The following is an 18,647-nucleotide window of genomic DNA, read 5'->3' on the forward strand; positions in this document are numbered from 1 at the left end:
AAACCTATAAAAGAAAACTAATTCAGCCGTCACATCTAAGAATTAGTTAGCTACAATATAATAAATGTTTGCTTTTAGGTTTAGTACCACTTTAACTTAATAGTTATTACAACACAAATTATCATATAGCATTGGATGTGATCATTCATGGGTATCAAGTGTTTAAGTAAACATATCCTTCATTCTTTTATTTGTTCTTATATTTACAACTTACTGATCATGCTAAGGTACTGTAAGCTTTAGATATAATCATTTTGCAGGAGAGGTTCCTTGGGGCCTGAACGTTATTTTTAGGGGTTCTCTGTGTTAAAAATGTTTTCAAAGGCTATTCTAAGAGATTTCTGGTTGTTGGTTATTGCACAGTTTTGATTATTTTGTTATTATTATTAGTTTTGTATCTAGTGGATATTGATATTATCGGAGTGAAAAAAAAATTTTCATTTAGTCATCTCACAAGAATGTATAATTGCTCATGGTGCGTCATTGCAGTTGCCTTAAAGTTTTAAAAAGTAACTCTTTATAAACCTGTGATGAAAGAAGAGATACTTAAGGAATTCTTTATTGCCAGCTCCTATGCCATGTGTCACCTCAGAGGACATGGAATGCCAGCAGCAACATTTAGAAAATTCTGGGATCTGTAGGAATGCAAAGAATGTAAGTTTCGAAATTTAGAATAGATGGTCTTTTTTTTTGCTCTATAATCATTCTAAATCAATTTTTTTAAGTTTACTATTCATTAGCACCTCCCTTTAGTAGAATATTCTTTCAGAGACACATACTGTATTTTTTTTTTTTAATCCTGTCTCCTCCACCCTTGCAATTCCTGCTTGGGCCCTCACCAGCCATGTTACTTGTAGCTTATGAGGGCTCCTATTTCTCTGTGTCAGCCTTAGCATCTCAGCTGTCCTGTCACCTCTACTCTTGTCACTCCTCCACATTCAAGGAGCAGTTTATGGTTGGGCTATCGGTGAGGAGTGAGGGTCCCATCTCTATCTCAGATCTTTGGCTGTACAAATAACCAGGTGAAGATAAAGGAATCACTAGTGGATTTATACCTGAAAATCTCAGGTAAGGAGCATTAATGAACCTTTTTTTTTGCTTTTAAACGCTCTGCCCAACTTATTATTAAATATGGAATGCATCAGTTTAGATATGTGAAGACAAAGTATAATCAGCCTTAGCTCTGCAGGGCATAATTCGTAATTATTAAACACCATGCCACAAATATCTCCATATACTGTAGTTCCTTTACTCTGTTTTCCTCCGTTTTTTTTTTTTTTTTGATATGGGAATATTGATAAGACATATAGGTGGAGTGAAAAGCAAAGCAATTCTATTAGGAAAATAATTACAGTTTTCTTTTAGATGGCCTATTCATTCGCACAACGTTCAATTATACTCCTGGTTATAGATAAAATACACAACACATATCGCACTGGTCAAAATACGTTTTAGTTTGTAAAATTATGTTTAGCTGCCGTGACTTCCATAGTTGGGGTTGTTAAAACTCTACAGCAATGGGTGAGAGTAAACTACTAAACTGAGCAATGACTCGCATAGCTCCCTCTGAATTTTGTGGAATTTAGAAGAACCTAAAAAATTATATGTTAGTGCAAATTAAAAAAAAATGTCTCTGTCGCAAGTGCACTAATATGGCTACAATCACCTCAAGCACGTGTAAATTAGAACAAATTGTAGAATCCAAAATAATTAAAATCATTTTGAAGTGCTTCACTGATATTTTATTTATTTTCGATTCTACATGAAGTGTACTGATAGCACTGTTAGGTAGTAGCTGGTTTCTATAATATATTATATATTTTTATGTCTGTGATATGTTTGGGGTAGCATATAGTAGCGCGGGGATATATATTTACTCATAAAACAAATTGTACCCATGAAAATTGGTACATCAAAGACAAAATCAATTGACTTAAAATCAAAAAACACTGCATAGCTTGAATTCAAATTCACTTTTTTCCCATTTTAAAAAAAAATTAAAATTATTCTATTTGTGAGATATGCACTTTAAAAAAAAAAAATTTGTAGCATCTGTGAATTAAAAACTGATTGCAAAATGGTGTTAAATGGTCACTGCTATTTTTGTTTAATGCTGAATAAAACTTTAAACTTGTCCTGGACTATTTTTTTTACAAAAATTTGAAAAGTTAAATATAACTTAGAAGTTAAAGGAATAGGCTAAATTGTCAAAATTAAAGTTTCTTTTTAAAAAAAAATACATATATATTTGAACTGAAATAGAAGACATTTCTCGCATTTTCAGCAACCCATTTAGGTTTTTGCACTGCAAAGAAAAGTCTTTTAAAACCTGGTGTACAGTATGGGAGGGTGGCAACATTTACCCATGCTGGTCTCAAGGCAGAGAAGCTGAATGTGCTCCGTTTCATTGTCACTCCCTCAGAGTGTTGCCAACTTTCCATGCAACACGCTGACTGGATTTTAAAGATGATCCGTCAGAGTATAAATATGGGAGCAGATGTTGCTGACTTGTTTTTGCAGTGGCATGCTCCAGAACATTCATTCTTTTCCCTGCTTTAAACTTTCATTCACTAAATAGTAAAAGAAGGATAAAGATAACAACCCTGGAACCTACATCTTCTAAAATAAATCAACATTTTCTTCTGACGGGTTCCTGGTAAACCACCTTCCCTCAAATGGAGATGAGAGAGCCATACGTTTCTAGGATTAGGTCACAGGTGCAATCAAAATATGAAAAAGTCACATGTAATGATCATGTACAGGAGGATAAAGAGATTGTTATTAGTTTGTAATGCTTTCATTTCATATGGATATGTACACAAAAACAATTAGTTAATACAATTTTGTAGGCTGTTGTAGTATCTATTGTGTTAAAAAGGGTTATGAATTTGCTTGGTGCCTTGGGGAAACTGAGGACATATGGGGGGTTATTTACGAAAGGCAAATCCACTTTGCACTACAAGTGCACTTGGGAGTGCAGTTGCTTTAAATCTGAGGGGTAGATCTGAAATGAGGGGAAGCTTTGTTGATTTTATCATCCAATCATGTGTAAGCTAAAATGCTGTTTTTTACTTTCCTTGCATGTCCACCTCGGATCTACAGCGACTGCACTTCCAAGTGCACTTGCAGTGCAAAGTGGATTTGCCTTTTCGTAAATAACCCCTGTGTCTGCAAACATTGCGTTGTAGATTACAGGAGACCTCTGTTGATAGATTACATGACTACTAGCAAATATGAGAAATGTCCATTGGCCCAAAGGATACTTCATCTGCATGTGTTCAATAAACTTAACTATGAGTAAACTTCCTTCATTGTGAAGGCTCAGAACCAGGAAAATCACTGGAATCAGCTTTCATGAAATGATTCTGCTCCAAGTCTACAATGAATGTGTCTATTTGAGTACCTGAATTATAATGAAAGTACATGCTTCACCTTGTTTTCTTTAAAGTGTTTTGTGGTCTAACCGTAAATAAAATGGCCGTACTACCTATATTAACTTTTGTCTTCTCACATACCCATGTATGAACATTGAACACAAAAACATCTATAGTAGCATAAGTCTGAGGGTGGCATCAAGTATTTAATAAAGGAAATAGAAAGGGCAGTAATGATGTGCAAAGTCCGGTACCTCCAACAATCAATCAGAAATGTGACTACACTAACAGGAACCTGATTGGCTGATATGGACTGTTAGCACATCATCATTGCTCTTTGCACAGCCTTACTGAATAGTAAAGAGGTATTTCATACCTGCCATTATATGACTCTGTAGTTTCCTTTTTCTCTTTAAATACAGTACTTGCTTTAAATCATTCATATACCCAAATTTGTTTACCTGTTTTACTTACACTGACTACATTAATAATGTTATAGGCCAATATTTTTTTCTAAATGATTTATAGAAGTGGGGCTTTTAATGTATGTCTGTCTGAGGAATGGCATTCTAAGATTCTATCCTATATCAAAGCGTTTCAAGCATTTTTTGCATTCTCATAAATATGTATTGAAAGAAAAGCAGTTCTAGTAAGAACAAAAACCTGTGTATACAGTCCCCAACACAGGCAATGAATCGTCCTTGTATCATAGCTGTGTGAACACTAGAAGATCTGTGTGTTTCAATAAAACCGATCTTTCCATTGAGTGATCAATATGCTCAGAGAGTGATGAATTCTCCCAGCATAAGCTCAGTGCTCAATACATCAAACATTGTAGAAAAAGTGTATGTTAAAAAAAAAATATCAAACTTTCACATACATTAACTGACCAACAACATAAAGTGAATATATGTGCAGATAATTATATTCCCCCATGTGATATTCCTTGGAAAACTAAACAACTCCACTTGTGAATCCTCCACCAATAGAATATTTCTCCGCACTCACCAAATCTCAGTGCCTATTTTTTTTCAAAAGGAAGGCATACACGCATGTACTTAACCACTAAACACATTTTGATGTATACTGTATTCACTTAAGTAATGTTGTTGGTCAGTTGTATGTGACTGTTTATATATACCCTGTAAGAGACCATTACTTTTGGGCACTTGGATTTTAGTGCATTGTTTTTTGTTTTTTTTTGCATTGTTTTTTTATTCCATTTATGATCCTTTTGGTATATATTTTTTAACACATTTATTATACAATATTCGATATATTAAGCACTGAGCGTATGTTGGGAGAATTCATTGCTCTTTGAACATATTTATCACATATTTGGGGGTTGATTAGCATAGCAGCTTTTTACACTGTTTATCATATATTTTAAGGGGTCACTCTATTGTGCAGAGTGGGTTGGTATTTTTATTTTTGCTTTTCATTAAGTTTTTAGACCGCATTATTGTGAGTATTTACATGTCGTGTATGGTGTAATCCGCAGCAACCAATCAGAAATGGTTCTTTAGCTGGTGTGATTACATTAATATGAAATTGTAACAGAAACTATCCATTACTGTATGTTGCTCCTGTCCTTTGAGGTGTCTTGTCAGATATAACTAGATATGCATAGGCCACAGATATTAAAATGATTATTGATGAATTTATTAGGATAAAAAATTAAAATAAGAATTCACTCACAGGGTAAGGGTTAAAATGGCTAGTCACAAGGGGAAGCTCGCTGTGTAGTCCTGATCCAGATAGCTGGCGGTGTGGCGCGTTCGGAGCATGCGTGATCACAGCCTGAAGAATGAGCATGCATGCTCCGAACTCGTGCCTACTGGCCCTGTGCCCCACATCCAGTGATGTCACAGCCGACGGGGGAGATGACCAGCTTGACTCAGAGGCTTGGAAAGCCCTGCAGCTAGTGAGACAACAGCAGCACCCCTCACTGAGGGCTTTCTGGATCAGGACTATACAAAGTGCCTCCCCTTGTGACTATTTTATTTTTTTTATCTTAATAAATTAATCATTAATAATTTTAATATACTACACTCAGATGAGTGCCGCTGTTCTTCACATTATATATCTACAGAGCTGCTTCCTCTTCCACAGCTGGCTGCACCTCTAGAGCGCTATATACATCTTTAACCCATGAAACTTGTTCCTAACCCATTAAGGCCTGAACTGAACCCCTAACCACTGGATTTTATTATCATAATCACCTTTACCTATAGTTTTGTTTCCCACTAATCTGTCTCTCTCCAAGTGCCACTATACCCCCCCCCCCCCCCTTCTGATACAAAGACATTTATTAAACAGACTTGTTGATAGACGTGATCGTGGTCTTTGACTGTATGTAAAATAGAGATGTTTTGCTTAGTTGTGGCTATAATGTACCACTATATATCAAAACAAGAAAACAAGAAGATATATATATATATATATATATATATATATATATATATATATATATATATATATATATATATATATATATATATATTTATATATATATATATATATATATATATATACACAGTATACACACATATATAAAATATATTACTACTTTAAAGTACACCTGTCATGAGATAGGTGTGGAGGTATCCATTACTGGCTTGCTCGGCTGTGTCTGGCTTCAATACTTTTGAAATACAGACCTAGAACAACATGTTGCAAATGAGTGTTGGAAATGTGTCAGCAATTTTTATTTATCTTTAACCTGCTCTAGATCAGCGACTCTGACAGCATTGAAGCCAAAGAATCAGCATGACAGTAAGGTAATTGGAATTCTCAAAGGAGAGGCCAGCAATGGCAGCCTACATCATTTTGCTGTCATTCAGCTTAGAGAAAGTATATCTAAAGCCCAAACTTTGTTTCTTATAGTTTTGGATAGAGTACAGAAAGAGTAAAAAACGGCCATATAATTTTTATATTTGCTGGCTATGCACCATTGGGAAAAAAAATCTTTTACTTCCTGTCCTAAAAGCACAACAGAAAGTTACAGGAAATCTCCCAAAGGAAGGGGATTTGTCCTCTTAGATGTCCCTGGGACAGGTGTCCCCATTGGAGGATGTCCCCCACCGTTGTTCTGGGGGTAACTCTCATACCGTGTACACACGATCGGACATTCCGACAACAAAATCCATAGATTTTTTCCGACAGATGTTGGCTCAAACTTGTCTTGCATACACACGGTCACACAAATTTTGTCGGAAATTCTGAACGTCAAGAACGCGGTGACGTACAACACGTACGAGGAGCCAAGAAAAATGAAGTTAGCCAGTGCGGCTCTTCTGCTTGATTCCAAGCATGCGTGGAACTTTGTGCATCGGAATTGTGTACACACTATCGGAATTTACAACAGATTTTGTTTTGGGAAAATTTGAGATCCAGATCTCAAATTTTGTGTGACGGAAATTCCGATGGAAAATGTCCGATGGAGCCTACACACGGTTGGAATTTCCGACAACAAGCTCCCATTGAACATTTTCCGTCAGAAAATCCGACTGTGTGTACGGGGCATAAAACGTTGGATTTCTCCTCGCTTTCTTTCATGCTGATCATGAACATTAGTACAAATAGAAGGGTTCATCTCCTCAATGGGGACATAGACAGCAAGAACAACCTGGCAGAGCATCTAATCTTTTCTTCTTTTTTTTTTTTTTAAATCGTTTATTGAAAGATCTTACAGTACAAAGTATATCCATCTCAGTATACTGCAAAATACATAACATCAACTGAGATCTTCCAGTGAGAAAAGAATAATAAAAGAATTAAAGAAAAAAGAACAAAACAAATAAATGCACCAATGCAAGAGCTAAAGCATAATAGAGCACTATAAACTTGGGACCGACCAGACACCCCATATGGGATCACACTGTATCCAAGTCTGGCCCTATTCAATAAAAAAAAATAGTGCTCTGTGAAGGATGGGACTTGTGCTACCTCTCTGTGACTACTGTAACATTCCAGAGAAACAGCACCGCCCCCTGTGGTTGTACGCCTCAAAGTTGTGAGGAGATAACATGTATGATCTCATATAAAAAAAGATGGATGAAGAACAGTATCCTTCTGTTGCTTAATAATCGATTAAATCTGACATTGTCCGAAAAACAATTAAAAAGAAAAGGAGGAAAAGAAAAGAGAGTAGGAGGAGGGGGGTTAGGGGGAGTGATGCCAACACTCAGATCAAGTATAACTATCATACCGTGATGATCCCTGGTACAAGGGATATACCTAAATGCCTTGCCCAGGGTTCCCAAATTGCTTCAAATGCTTTGGTGCTGTCCAATATATTGCTAACTAAACTTTCCTGGGACATAATAAAAGAAATTTTCTTTTTGGCGGCTACAATGGAAATTTTCGGTGTCTTCCAAGCTTTAGCGATCGTAATTTTTGCTCCGAGCAACATGAAAGTTATCAATCGATGGGAATATTTAGAAATTTTGGGGATGTGCCCATTCAGTAGAGCAATCTGTGGATTTTTAGGTATCGGAAGGCTTGTGACTCTACGAATGAGATTGCAAATTTTATTCCAAAAACCTCTAATTCTTGGGCAATCCCACCAGATATGCAGCGTAGAACCCTGGGCTTGGCACTCCCTAAAGCATAGAGGGGAGGAAGAGGGGAATATCCTAGCCAGTCTTGTCGGAACCAGATACCATCTAGACATCACTTTCCAATTAGCTTCTACCAATGAGATGTTCAGTATACCTTTATGAGCTCTTATTCCTCTTCTGTGCCATTCCTCCAGGTCCCTGGTTTCCTGTAGGTCTTTCTCCCAGGCTTCCATATATGAAAATTTGGAGGTAGGTTCTGATAAGGAGAAGTAGATTGTGGAAATACCCCCTTTTTGCTCTGTGCCCTGGCCGCACCAGCGTTCATAATTTGAGAAGGCCAGGGGGGGGGGGGGGGCGGGTTTGTTTTTCCAAATTGAGGAAAGGAAATGGGAAATTTGATAGTATCTAAATTTCTCCGAATCGGGTATGTCCAGCTTATCTGTACAGAATTTCAGGGAGATCGGACCCGATTGAGTGAAAAAGTGTCCAATCTGATACATCCCCTTATCCAACCACCATTGAAAGGATTTGATATTCATACCCGGTCTGAAGAGGGGGTTATGGAAGATGTGAGCCAGCGGCTGTGTTTCTGAAGTTAGAGAGGGCAAGTGTTTCATATCATCCCATAATCGCAGGGAATGTGAGAGAGTGGGGGACATAATAGGTGGTCTAGATTTGCGGGGGGTCCAAAAAAGGAAATCTAATGTGAATGAGGGAACCGCCTGTCTTTCTATATTGATCCAGTCCGGTATCTCGTGTCTAAAGTAAATCATTGAAAGTTGAGCTAGTCTAGCTGCTTGGTAATACTTAAATAGTTCTGGAAGACCCAGACCTCCTCGTGCTTTGGGGCTGTAAAGGATCCTTCTAGCTAGTCTGTATCCCTTTTTGCCCCAAATAAATGTAATTATCTTGCTTTGGAATGATTTAAGAATTTGCATGGGTTTCAATGGCTTCTCCCTTCCTTTTAGAATTAAAAAACTTATTGAGATGAGGGACTAAAGTGACAGCAAATGTTTTGTAATAAAGGTTGGAGAATCCATCTGGGCCTGGAGCGGAGCTAGTTTTTAAATTTTTAATCACTTCTAGGGTTTCCTCTGTGGAGAAAGGTGCCTCCATCAAATCAGCATAATTTTTGTTGAGGTGGGGTATATTTAGGTCTGCCATAAAGGCCTCTATTCCGGATTCCTCAACTGAATTGCCCCTTTGGTACAATTTAGCATAGAAATCTTGAAATGATTGCAGATACGCTGAGGATTTAAAGTGGACGTGCCATCCTGTTGACTAATCTTAGGAAGAGCGAAGTTGCGGGGTTTCGGGAAAAGTTTAGAGGCTAGTATAGTATTCATTTTATCTTTATGTTGATAAAATTTCGCTCCGGTCCAAAGCAGGGAAACCTCGGCTTTAACCGTGAGAGCTAAGTTCAATGCCACTCTTGCAGCATCCAATTGTGCAGTATTGACCTTTGACGGGTCTGATTTGTGTAGCTTACATAATGCTGCAAAGTTATTTTTCATCTAATCTTTTCATGGTCTATCCAAAGCCGAACAAAAGGTTTTGCCTAGAGATAGACTTTAAAACACAACTCCAACCAGAATGTAATTTTTGATTTTGATAAGGTGAGGAAGTGTTAGAACATTTATCAAGTTTTTACTGTTGTTTGCTCCCCCTAGATTTCTCATAGATTTGTCAGAGAACTGCTACCAGGACAAGGCGTGAGGGGAACTCTCCCCTGTAGGTCACAGAAATAAAAATGTCACGCTGTCTAAACCTTCCCTGTTGTATCTAAAGCTAGAAACACTACTGGAGGTATGCTTTGAGGTGCAATGTACTCTACTACATTTAACTCCTGCTAAACACCCCCAACTGCTGCATTCTCATTTCAGGTACATTTACAGTTATTTACAAGTTATTTACAGTAAAATACACAGTATTATGCATCTGCTGTTACAACATAGGTGATTAATCTCTACACTTATCGCAGGAAAACAAGATACAAAAGCAGTTTTGAACACCAGTGTACATATGCTCTAACTCCTTATAAGTATCTAAAGTTAGCTGTACACAGGCAGATGTGTTCTCAGTTCCACAGAAGGATTCCCTATTCTAGTCTCTTAGATCTCTTTAATTCAAGTGCCAAATCAAATGATTTGCCATACAAGCTATCTTTTCCTTGTTTTTTTAAAAATATTCTTCCATGCAGACCTTAGGTATATACCTTATTTTAAAATTTGCTACATCTACAAAATCCAAATAAAACTATAAATATATTCAGTATTTTATTAAATGAGGTATGTCACATAAAAGTAGCATAAATAACATTAATTTCAAGATATTAAAATGACTAGAAATACATAAAGTATATTGCCCTTTTACTAAAACCCACATGAGGACTTAAGCACCAGATGATTCCTATAGACATATGAATTTCACCAAAATAACTCACGGTTGAGCCCATCTCCTCTTTTCCTGCACCTTCCTTTTCTGCTTTCTGTTTGAAGCCTCTCTGCTACTTTTTACTCTCCTATTCAAACCGGTCTGGTGACAACAAAAGTCCTTCCTTTTCTCTAGTGGTGTCTCTGGGCATTTTTTTCCTCCCGGACATCATGGTGCTCATGCCAGACCAGCATGATGATAGACCCCCAAAGGAAATATCCATGATGGCCAGGGCTCACTGAGGTGGCTGGGCATCATTCAATCTAGGAAAGGAATCAGAAAATCCATAGGGAAAGGATCAGAGAGAAAGTAAGTAATGTAGCTAGCTAGAGTTGTGTTTTTTGTTGTTTTTTTCATTCATCAGATCATTCAGATCATTATGATTATTACCAATGCCCATTTTTGACTGGTTCAGTTTAAGTCTAGCCTTAAAAGTTAATTCTGGCCCCGTACCCCTCCCGCTATTAGTTGGCAAAAAAGAAATAAAAAAAAAAAATTAAATAAAAAACCCTACTTAATGCAAAAAAAAAAAATCCACAGTTACGTGGCATTTCAGTCCCGAGTGTTCTTCTATTTACAGCTTCTTACCTGGTAAAGCTGGGTGATCATCTATTATTAAACAGGTCCATAATTTATTTGTTTACTATGCTATCCTTTACCACATACATGGTGGTACTATCCCCCAGCTTATTAGCCTTTCAACATGGTTTGGGACTTTGGGAAGAGTCCCCAAACATAGGGGCAACCTATTAATGCCTGGAGTCTGCATGCTTGCTATCCTGCTGAACTAGACTGATTTCCCTTTAGGCAGTACTTTAGTTAATTGCTTTGCATCCAGGTGTTTGATGTTAGAAAACTTTCCCCATCACCAATGTAGACAAGTACATTTTAATTGCTCGTATGGATTTTTACTTATACCCTATATTTTATTTTGGTATATTTATCATTTAAAAATTAATCACAGCTGTCAAAACTAATACCAAATGAGTTACTCAATAAGGATGATCCCAATGTTCGAGTCGACATAAATTCGACTCGAACATCAGGTGTTTGTTTGTTCACAAATGAAACCAAACATATGGGGCGTTCACAGCAAATTCAAGTGCTGCGGAGTGCCCCATAATGCACTTCAAGATCGTAGTGCATTGGTGGCTCCTGATTGGCCAAAGGGTGCTAAGTCCACACCCCACACTATATAAGGCTGCTTACACAGCGGCCCTGTGAAGTGTGATATAAACGTCTTCTTTTGGAGAGGAGAATTGAGCTAGATTAGGCAGGTTAGTTAGTATATAATGTATATATATATACATTGCCTGCACTGTATATTTTATCTATACAGTGCAGGCAATGTATATATATATAATATTTTTATACCATGTAATATATATATATATATATATATATATATATATATATATATATATATATATATATATACATATATATATATATATATATATATATATATATATATATATATATATATATATACAGTGCACTCAGTGTAGACTATATATACAGTGCAGTCAGTGCAGAGTATATAATAGTGCATTGAAGTGGTTAAGGGGAACCCTATGACAGAATTAAGAGAAAAACGGCATGGGGTCCCCCTCAAAATCCATACCAGGCCCTTTGGGTTTGGTGTAGATTTTAAGGTGAACTCCACGCCAAAATTAAAATAAAAACAGCATGGGGTCCCCCCCAAATTCATGCCAGACCCTATGGTTCTGGCATAGGTTTTATGCGCCACGCCAAAATGTTTAAAAAAAGTTGGCGTGGGGTCTTCCGGTGGTTGTGGGGGTCTGCGGGTGGGGGGCATATCGGAATCTGGAAGCCCCCTTCAACAAGGGGGGCCCCAGATCCTGGCCCCTCCATGTGTACCCCTACCTATTCTCCAAAAAAGTGTCAAAAAGTAAAAACCACAATAGACAGTTTTTGACAATCCCTTTATTAAAAAATAGACCCGACGGGCCCGAAAAATATATATATAAAAAAAAAACTCTTGATGGGAGGCATCCCGCCGACTGCTGTCTCTTGGCTGTGACAGCTGTTATATAGGCAAGGGTGGGACCACCCGGTGATGTAACCAAGTGCCATCTGACATCAGAGGGGGGCGGTGTCATTTGGTTACGTCAGCGGGTGGCTCGGCCCTTGCCTATATAACAGCTGTCACAGCCAAAAGACAACAGTCGCCGGGAGGCCTTCCATGGAGGCCGAGTCTTTTCTTTTCTATTTTTCAGGTCCGTCAGGCGAGGTGCGATTGAAGATGGATAGACATCGCGGGACACTTTTAAATTTATTTTAAAATAAAAGGAATTGTCAAAAACTGTCTATTGTGGTCTTTACTTTTTGACACTTTTTTGGTGAATGGGTGGGGGGCGGGATCTGGGGGCCCCCTTGTTAACCTGGCCCCCCAGGCCCAGGTTTGTGGGGACAAGGCCCTTGCCCCATCAACATGGGGACAAGGTTCTTTGGGGGGGACCCCAAATCACCCTCCCCATGTTAAGGGCAAGCGGCCTGGTATGGTTCAGGGGGGGGGGGCACTCGCTCATCCCCCCTTTCCTAGCTTGCCAGGCTGCTTACTCGGGTAAGGATCTGGTATGGATTTTTGGGGGACCCCGCGCTAATTTTTTTAAATTTTGGCATGGAGTTCCCCTTAAAATCCAAAGGGCCTAGTATGGAATTTGGGGGGGGGGGGGGGGGGCACACATTTTAAAAAATTTTTGGCAAGTTTAAATTTTTTCCTTTAGAAATGTCATTTTGCTGTGGCACTGTTGTGCACATCAGACAGATGCACCACTTTACAGGCAGACTAAGGGACCCCCCCCCCCCGGAATGATATTTAAAGGAATATCTAATTTTTATTGTTTCACTTTAAGCATTATTAAAATCACTGCTCCTGAAAAAACGGGTCCCTTCAACCTAACCTTAGTCTTAACCTAACCCCTAAACCTTAGTCTATCTCCTAAACCTTTGCTTCAGTCTAACCTATAAATCAAAACCTTTCCCAAAATCGAATCCTAAACCTAACTGCTAAACCTTAGCCCCTTAACTTAACTTTTAAATCTAAGCCTATCCTCAACTCTTAGCCCCAAACCTCATTCCAACCTCTAAGTGTTTACCTTAAAGTGGAACTTCAGTCATTTTTTCATCTTTCCTATCTATTAAATCTTCTGCCCTTGTTGTTTTAACTTTGGATAGTAAACCATTTTTTTTTCCTGCTAGTAAATACCGTATACAGCCCACTTCTTGTTTCTTGAATGGTAAAAAGCCTAGGCTTTTGACATCATGCACAGCTCTCTCTCTCACTCTTGTGAAAGTTTACCAGGAAGGGAGGGGGGATGAGTCATAAGAGGGCCAATGAGAGCTGCAGATCTGGAAGTGTGCCCCTGTGTGTCTGTGTAAATCCAGGAAGTGAACAGGCAGCAGCCTCAGCTGCCCACAGTTAAAATGTTTGCAGCCAGACTCCGTGAAGGGAGATTTCTGCAGCATATTTGGCAAGTACAGAATCACAGTATATGTAAAATAATATGCAAAGTGGTTGGAGGGAAGCTTCAGAATGGCAAAGATGTTTTTATTTCAAATTATGTGAGCAGACTGCAGTTTCTCTTTAACTTCATTCTAACCCTTAAACCTTAGCTTCAACCTAAGCCCTTGAAACTTAGCTTTACAGTAGGCCCTAAATAGTCCTAAAGTTCAACCTCTGCCTCAATCCTAGAATTATCATGGAGATAATTCTATAACTATTATAGCCTCAACATTAGGATTAAGATAAATCAATGCACAAAACAAAGCTATGCTGTGAGATGCCAACAATAAACATTTTTGATTAAGAAAAAAACATTTACCCTCGTATGACCCATCCTGCAAGAAAAGAGATTCAGCACTGGACAGCACATTACCAAGCAATAAGCTTGCATACACACTCCCTCCTGAGCAAGACTCGCCAGTCTTGCCCTGCTGACAATGAATGCAGGTAACTTGTGTAGTCTATCTGTGTTCTCCCTATTATTAATTTTAAACAGTAACCAGCAAATAACGTTGAGAGGTTGCAAAAAGGAGTAATATTGGGTTTAGCAACATCTGTTTAGGTCCAAAGTATACAAATAACTAAAAAAATAAAATCCTATGAATTTGCTAGCCATTGTTATAAAACTAAGCAACTCAGGTTTGGAGGTATCTAAAAGAGGATCTAGGAGACAGAAACGTGTACATTAGTAAAGGTTTCAGCAATGTAACAGAATATAGTTTCAGAGATGGGGGGGGGGGGGGGGGGGGTGCGGAGTCTGAGGTTAAAGCTGATCTCTCTATTTTTTCAATCTAAAGCTGTCCCATGTAATTTAAAACCACTGTGGGGCCAATTAAAACAATGTAGGGTCTTCTTTTGATTTTTACATTTATGCTGCTATAAATGATTGTCAGCAGTGCATAATCAGTGTTTTTGGTGCCTCTATTTAAATTTGCGAAATCACAGTAGAACCCTACATATAATGAAGTCCTCTCTACACAGCTGTATACACTGCAGTATATTGTTCATAATGGCCTACTGAGGGTGATTTCTACTTTGTTAATGATTGGACTCCAGCTTGTTGAAGCCAATGGCCTTTAATTTCAAAGAGATATAGGTATTTTTGTATGCCACATATCTGTGATGTTGTTAGTTGTAGTGTTTTGAGATAAAACCATTTTTTCACCTTACAGTTAGGGGTCTTCTTTTAGAATATTGTTGTTGTTGTTATATACAACTATGTAATTTATAGTTTTATATTGTCATTTTTACATGGTGAGAACAGAATTTTATTTGGATAGGTTCAGGTTATCAGTGGTCTGCATCTAAAGTAAAGATAATCAACAATTACTCTTTATTGCACTTGTCTGATCATTTGACCACTGTGAGCTTTTGTATTTGATGTTTCTGTAAAGGTGGCCCTTTTATGGAGGATACTACATATGAAGCTGTTACTTTGGCTCTGTTCAGAAGACTTGCCTGCATGGAGGGGTGCTTGTTATTATCAAGGGCAACCGAGCAGTCTTAAATGTCTCATATATGTTGTTTTGCAGGCATTCTACAGAGAATCAGTAATCATGTGCATTCCAGAATACAACAAACATTTTCAGCAACACATGAATGAACTCATTATATGCCAAAGCAGGGCTTTTTTTCAGGGATGACTTGGTGGAACTCAGTTCCATCACCTCTGGCTCAGACCCTTTGGTGCCTGCTCACCACAATCACTTGTAAACACAGAAGTCTGGTTTCTGTGTTTACAAGTGACAGCTCTGCACTCTGTATGTAATGCAATCCTGGTATTTAATGCCCCTTTAAGACCCTCCTACTGTTTTTGTGAAATTTGACTGAACACACCCACTATTTTATGTGATTTGGAGGGTGTGTGTAGGGGGAGGGATTTTGTGGGGCCGTGGTTAAGTTCCGGCACCTATTGTTTAGGAAAAAAAGCCCTGTGCCAAAGCATATTCATAAAGCATATCCATAGCCTTTTGCATGGCAGATAAAGGCTATGTTTACAAAGTGGTAAAAATTGTTTGTGCACAGTGAAGACCTTATTAGATCTTATCCTGTAACCATAAAATACATTTATGGGCCAGATGTGCCCTCATAATTATCGAACTGAATTGCTTTATCAACATATCAACTTTTCCTAGGTTATAACCTAGTTTCAAATTTATTTAGATTTGTCAATCTTTGTATAAAACATAGTGTTCACTTGGGTAAAAAAAATATAATACCTGCACATAATTTGTTATTCCCTGTAGAATACCCTTGAGCATGAATTATGCAAATTGAAACCAGCTTTTACAGTAGTTCTGTAGCCCCAATGGTCCACACAAGAGGGAGCAGGGGGGAGAGGCTAGAGCTGGCAACCATGAGATCTGGTATCTCTTTGCATATCAAAGTAGGGTTGGCAGTGCTCCATATTTATTTGGTCTGGCACTGGAGTGGCTCCCCCGCAGTGGCTCCCCCGAAGTGAAGCTGCCGCTTCACACTTGTTACATAGCCCAAACAAACCTCAACTCCAGCTCCACAAGCAAACCCCCCACCAGTTCAACCTCCAGAGCTGCTCCAATTGAAAGATAGCTTGTAGTGTTATTTCTATATATGTGCACTAAGGCTGGCCATACGTGGTCGAATTTCGAAAGAATTTTCTTTTGAAAATCCGAAAATTTGTGCGTTTTGTGATCTGATGATGCCACCATTGATTTAGAAATTCAGCCAACCAAGCCTTCAGTTTCACCTCATGTTGCTACAGAAAATAATTTTCATGGCTGGGAATCTTCTTTTCTTTCCGGGAATTTTCTCTTCGCATTTCTTTTTTGATTACATGGATTGTTTGTACCTATAGTTAAGCCTATAATAAGGCTTACCCATAGGTATTGTAAATATCTCCTAAACATGCACCACCATCGTTGCATGCACTCTGAAGGAACAGCCACCCGTGCTGTTTCTTCAGAGCCCTGTGCTGTGACCGGCGGCTCCCGCGTGCATGCGCGGGAGTGACATCATGCGGCTCCGGCCAGTCACACAGCCAGAGTTTGCGGACCCAGAAGGAAACTATGAGTAAGCACTAACGTTACTGCGAAACATCAGCTCTCTTTTGTCCTCTGTCATTTCTGTTTTTGATGTGAATTTTTTCCATTTAAAGGCTAATTTTTTAAGAGTGCGGCTGTCCAGAACTTGTTCCTGTTTTCTGCTATTAGCAATCACCAGCACCTACGGCTTCCGAACCGAGAGGATATCTACTTTTTGTCTGTTAAACACTCCTAGAGCGGTGACGTCTCTTCCTCTATTATCTATTCCTGGACCCAGAAGGAAGACAGGCGAAGATGGCTGCTGTCTCCAGTGGTGACAATGAGGGCTTCATTTGCAGGTAAATTTTCACATAATGCTTTACTTTGCAGGTCAGGAAGAAGAAAGAAAAAAGAGGCAGTGTTTACTTCCTCTTTAATGCCCTGGAATATTTGGATCCACTCTTTTCACTCACAGATTGTAGGGGGGCCTGGTAGTCCTCAATGTGACAAAATGATATCTTGCGTCACAAATTTCCCAGCTTTCTATGCTTCATGTTACTTCTGACATCCCATTCTGGGTACTCCTAGAACTCCCTAACAGTGAACCAACCCCTGTTTCAGCTTTACTTTGTCTCCCACATAAATTATATCCATCTTTATTGAGCCCCTTGATGATGCACAGTTTGAAAATCTGGGGCTCTGTCTGCTACACAGGCAATCTTATGTCCCCCTTTCTACCTCTTTTACAGACCCTAAAAATCCCTTCTTTCTGCCTAGTATGGAACAACTGAGAGCATTTACGTAATGGTCAACCCGTTGATTCAAATGAGCACACCTCTTCTTATCATCTCACACTTTCCCATATTGGGCCTCCATACAGGGGACCTATGACGCACTTTCCTAGGAATCCTTCCGATATATTCAACTCCGACATTGGATCGTTGTCAAAGTCAACCTCCAACACTCCTTGGGGAGTATATGCCAACATTCCTTGGGGTCCCCTGGCCTCATTTCAGCTATCTATGCATCCATAAATACTGGTAATACCTCAATATCTACCTTTGAGAATGAGACCTCCATTGACCCTGAGGATTCAAGCAAAGCCTGGTCTATAGAGAAGAAATGTTCTTTTATCACTACCATCCCTGAAACAGCATAAAAAGTCATTTTAAGCTATTACTGGGTCCGGTCCCATATAACACATGCAAACCCAACCTGTATTGATGTTTCAGAGACTGTGGCTAGCATGGGGATGTTCTCCACATAGTTGTCTTGTTCACAGCTGATCAGATTCTGGTCCAGGGTCTTTGGTCTTTGCATACATTATTCCTTCTGAACTTTTGCAAAGATAATAAATTTGCCCTATTACATTGTCTGATCCCAGGCCTTTTCTCAAATCAACAAAAATTGGCAACCTACTTATTCTTGGCTGCTGAACGGACTATAGCCAAAGTATGGAATAAAGTATCCATCTTTTTTGTGGGGGGTGAGAGACTGTATGATCACTCTCATGTTTAATGAAAAGATATGTAACATTTTAAATGATTCCCATTCTAAATTTCTTTGAACATTGGAACGATGGAACCATGGCTAGCTTATACTCTTCCAATTCTGGACTCAGTTAGTTTAGGCCATCTGTAGTCTGTCACCTGGCTTGACCCTGAGCTGTTGGGGACTCCACCTACCTTCCTTCCCCTTTCCTCTCAACAACCCCCCTTTTTTCTTCTCTTCTTCCTTTTTTCTTGTTCCA

The 18,647-nt window shown here is 38.7% G+C and overlaps 1 protein-coding gene across 1 annotated transcript in view; it reads left to right on the forward strand.

Annotated features, from left to right (window-relative positions):
• Nucleotides 1-901: 901 nt before the first annotated feature.
• Nucleotides 902-18,647, forward strand: part of STAC3 (SH3 and cysteine rich domain 3) — a 158,975-nt gene continuing 141,229 nt past the window's right edge. The window contains exon 1 of the mRNA XM_073613823.1: nt 902-1,068. The gene's annotated coding sequence lies outside the window, so the exon portion shown is untranslated. The remainder of the gene's footprint in view (nt 1,069-18,647) is intronic.

Source organism: Aquarana catesbeiana, linkage group LG02 (genome assembly GCF_042186555.1).
Source record: "Aquarana catesbeiana isolate 2022-GZ linkage group LG02, ASM4218655v1, whole genome shotgun sequence".
Lineage (NCBI taxonomy): Eukaryota > Metazoa > Chordata > Amphibia > Anura > Ranidae > Aquarana > Aquarana catesbeiana.